At 55.9% G+C, this 4061-nt stretch overlaps 1 long non-coding RNA gene across 4 annotated transcripts in view; it reads right to left on the bottom strand.

The window, feature by feature from the left end:
* LOC109381556 (uncharacterized) overlaps positions 1-4061 on the bottom strand; it is a 53774-nt gene that overhangs the window by 3394 nt on the left and 46319 nt on the right. For all 4 annotated transcript variants that reach the window (XR_002123773.1, XR_002123772.1, XR_002123775.1 and 1 more), the window contains one exon: positions 2201-2348. This is a non-coding gene — a long non-coding RNA (uncharacterized LOC109381556). The remainder of the gene's footprint in view (positions 1-2200; positions 2349-4061) is intronic.

Raw genomic sequence — 4061 nt, 5'->3', positions numbered from 1 at the left:
GGAAGCGTGACCAGGATGGGGAACAGAAAGCCAGGGCAGCAACTTCTCTGCCAGCTGCCACCCACCCAGAGCACCGGGGTTGGCACACCATGGGAAGCGGGGGGGAGTCCCAGACCCAGTCACCACCCCTGACCCTCCCCTGGTCATATGGGACGGGTAGCACTGCACAGGACTGAGAGGCCTCAGGCCTCCCTGCTGCCTCGGTTTCTCTGGGAAGAAGGTGAGTGTGAGGCATTGGACACTGGCCACTGAGGACAGTGTAAGACGTGAAGCAGCAGAGCGGGTGCGTGTCTGCCCAGACCCACCTTCAAGTCAAGGTCTCAAAGACATTCTGTGGTCCAGGAGAGAGATGGGGTGGGGCGTCGGCAGGCCAGGGGTTTTCTGGGAGCAGGGCTGGTTTATGCACACAACCTACGCAATTACATAGAGCCCATTATTTAGAAGGGCCCGAGGTTTGGCTTCACACACTCTTGTCACTGTCTTAACAATTCTTAATAATTTTTAAACAAGTTATGCAGCTGGTCCTGTCTAAGGGTGTGGGCGTTTATACACAAAGGGCCTTCCTGTCTGAGAAACAGAATTGGAGGGTGTTGGAGCAGCCAACCTACCATCCTCCCCCTCAGCAACTCCAGCGAAGGTGAAGAAACTGGAGAGGCCTCCTCTGGACTTTGGCCAGTAGGAATTTGTGTTTCTGGAAAAGCGAAGAGAGAAAGAACAGCCCTGACCTCAACAGGTTTCAGGTAAGACGAGGAAGAAAAAAGGGAAGGGGACTAGGGGAGCACATGGCCCTTCTCCTTGGGCCCCAGGCTGCCTCTTCCACAAATGGGGGCGTGGGAGGCGATGATGAGCCCCTTGAGGAGCTCACCATTGGAAGAGACTGCAGTTCTGAGGCACCACAGACAGAGGGTAGTGGGAAGCGGAGGCGGTGCGGCCTCAGAGCCAGGAGAAAAGCTCCTCGGGGCCAGCAGGGCCTGCCCAGGCCTGCTCTGGCTTCTGGCCCTCAGCCAGCAGGTAATTCAGAAATCTCTCCACCGTGCTGCTGGGGCCTGCTGGCCTTGCTCCCTGGCCTGAGCCAGCCTGCATGGGCTGGGCAGACTCCTGGCTTCTACCTCCCAGAGGCCAGCCAGCTGCTCCTGTGGCCTTCCCCTCACTCACAGCTGGTCCAGGGTCAGACAGTGCGGGGAACAGAGCTGGCAGGAGGGGAGCTGGCCCTGCGTCCCCGGCCAGAGCTGGGAGGATCCAGGCTTCACAGAAGAGGGTGGAGAGGGGACCTAACACTCCGTGTGTTGGGGAGGATGGGGGGAAAGGTGAGACTTCGCCTTGGGGTCTGCCTGGGGCTCAGCCTGGAGCCTGGCCTGGCGCTCAGAAGCCAGACCCAGCAGAGCCTACACTCCCAGGCAGAGAGCAGCCAGGCCAGGTGGGAGCCAGGAGCCCCAGGGCAGGACCTGTCTCAACACCTTCCACCTTCTGTCCCTGAGACTGAGAACTGGGCCACCCAAGACTCCTTCCTCAGCATCTCCCAGGATCCGGGGCTACTAATCCACTCACTACTAAGATGCAAATGTTCCTGGGAGCCTCAACTCCTGGGCCTCCCTTCAGGCTTTCATTCTTTACCCTTGTGGGAAGTTTGTGGTCAGCTAACCTCGAGTAAGACCCAGAGAAAAGGGTGAGGGAGGGGATTCGGTGAAACGGAGTGAAGACTTGCTTCTGCAGGGGAGGATGGAAGTGGGCAAAAAAGTAGATGAACTTACCAGTTTCAATATGTGTCCCGGCAGGCTTCCCCTGTGTGGCCCCCCACTCATAACCACACACCAGTCTCCGCCTCCCTCCTCCGCCCGCCCCTCCCTTCTTCTCCCAGCTCAAGCCTGGGTTAGGGCTTTCTTGAGCCCCTATGCTTCTTGAGCCCCTATACTTCTTGAGCCCCTGTACTTCTAAGGCTTCTCCCAGCTTCAAAGGCTTGCCAAGGCCGCTTCTCTTTTGCTGCTCAGCTCCCGTGTACACTCCCACTGTCACAGACAGGGAAACGAAGGCTCAGAAATGTTAGGGAAGGTCGACAGCCAAGTCACAAAGTCACAACCAAAAGGCACGGCTTCTGCTGCCAGCTTCCTGGAGGCCCTCTCTGGACANTGTCCATGCCCAGTAAAAGGTTGTCTGTGCCCAACAAGAGTGGTTTGCCTGTGTACTAAGCCCTCAGACCCACCTGTTCTCTCTGCCGGCATCCTAACAGCTGGGCTTTGCAGCAGGCATTCCCAACTTGTACCTCTCTCCTGGCTGTACCCGCTGTATGACCAGCAGAGGGCGCTCCAGCCTCACAAGTCCTCCAACTGTGTGTGTGCAGCTTCGGCTCTCTAAAGGATTGGGGAAAGCACAGAAAATGAAAATTGGAGCCCAAACTGACTGGCTCTGGGGAATCAAATTCTTATTAGGTGCCTGAAAAAAGCAGCAATGCAAATGGCTTAAGTGACACAGGTCACACCGCAGAAAAACAGTAGGCCAGAACTCTCAACCTGCCTGCGGGGGCAGGTTTCTCCACTAAGGGGCAGACCCAGGTTCTATAGGGGCTGAGCTTATATTAATACAATTTGAGGACCCTCTTTTATAAATACAAATTTTAAAAATACAATGTTAGATATAGAAAGTGGATGTTCATTTAAAATGAGGGGAAAACTTACAACAAATAACCCATTTTTAAAAATTCAACAATGGCATAAACCTCAAATTCTCCCCCCCAGGGCCTTGGAAGGGGCCTCATGGAGTGAGGGTCCCGGCAGCTGGAGCCCCCTCAGGTTTTCAGTAAGGCCGCCCGGTCTCCATCTCCTCCCGCAGTGGCCAGACACCTTCCTAATGCAGAGTCTGCTTTGCTCCCTGAGCCCATCCTGTCCCCCAAACAGACTGAATGGACACAACTTCCAGGGGTTCTGCCCTGTGAGCAGCTTGCCTCGCTCCCCAGGCCTCTCATCCCTGCTGTCCTTGGGGCAGCCAGCGGCAGTCACACCATGAACATGTGTGGGACATTGTCCCTCCTTCTCTGCTGTGTGAGTGCAGGGGTGGGGGCCGGGGGGAGTGCTCCTCTGTCCCCTCTGCCTTTTGACATGCTCGAGGCAGTGCTCAGTATGTTCCCACTTTGAGTCCTGGCTTCACAGTGGTTCATTGATCCACTTGGTGTTATTTCAAGACTGAAACTCACAGCCCCCCAAAATGCTTTTCCCAAGGGCGCTGTGATGCAGGAAACAGCCCCTTTTGAAATTAATGCCATGAGACCGGGTGAGAACCCTGAGGGTCTGAGTAGAGACAGAGAAGTGAAGGGACTATAAGGCCCGAGCCCTGGGCAACCCCAGACCTCTTGATGAGGTCCACGAGAAGAGGAGAACCAGCAAACGAGGCTGAGGGACAGACACCATCCAGGAGGAGGAGGGGACCATGGAGTGTGGGGCACCGGGAGGCAGTTGAAGAAAGTGGACAAGCAAAAAAGACTCACTCCAAGAACGGTGTGGGTAGGTGGGCAGGACAAGGAGAGCAGAGCACACGTGAAGTGAGGACAATGGTGACAGAGGAAGAAAGGGACAGGGAGGGGCCACTCAATAGCATGCATCTCCCGACATGGCCCCACTCTGTTACTTGCAGCCCAAAGCATCCTGGGAGACATAGCCGCCCTCCCCATGCTCCTGGCACACAGCATTACTCTGTGTGTCCACTGTCTGGTGACACATGGCCCTCCCTTACTAGACTGTGAGTCGAGGACTATGTTCCCATCTGTGGATCTCCATACTTGGCACTGTGCCTCAGAGATATTTGGTGAATACATTTAAAGGATGGGAGAAAGAGTGAGTGGATCCCTGCTCTCAGAGGCCCTGCTGTAGGGTTTCCTGAGAGCCTCTCCAGCAGACACACCGCCCAGCAGTCTGCCAGTGCCTGGGTATAAACACATCTGGGGTGAACGCCCATGGATGCTTGAGACATCAGAGGCCGAGGCTCCAGCAGAACTCCGAACGCAGACGCTCCAAGTGCCCCGGGAAGGCTGAGGACTGAATTGCTCCGTGGGCCACAATGGAAGCACACCA

This window comes from Hipposideros armiger, unplaced genomic scaffold (assembly GCF_001890085.2).
Source record: "Hipposideros armiger isolate ML-2016 unplaced genomic scaffold, ASM189008v1 scaffold_49, whole genome shotgun sequence".
Taxonomy (NCBI): domain Eukaryota; kingdom Metazoa; phylum Chordata; class Mammalia; order Chiroptera; family Hipposideridae; genus Hipposideros; species Hipposideros armiger.
This window is presented reverse-complemented; position numbering and strand designations above follow the sequence as displayed.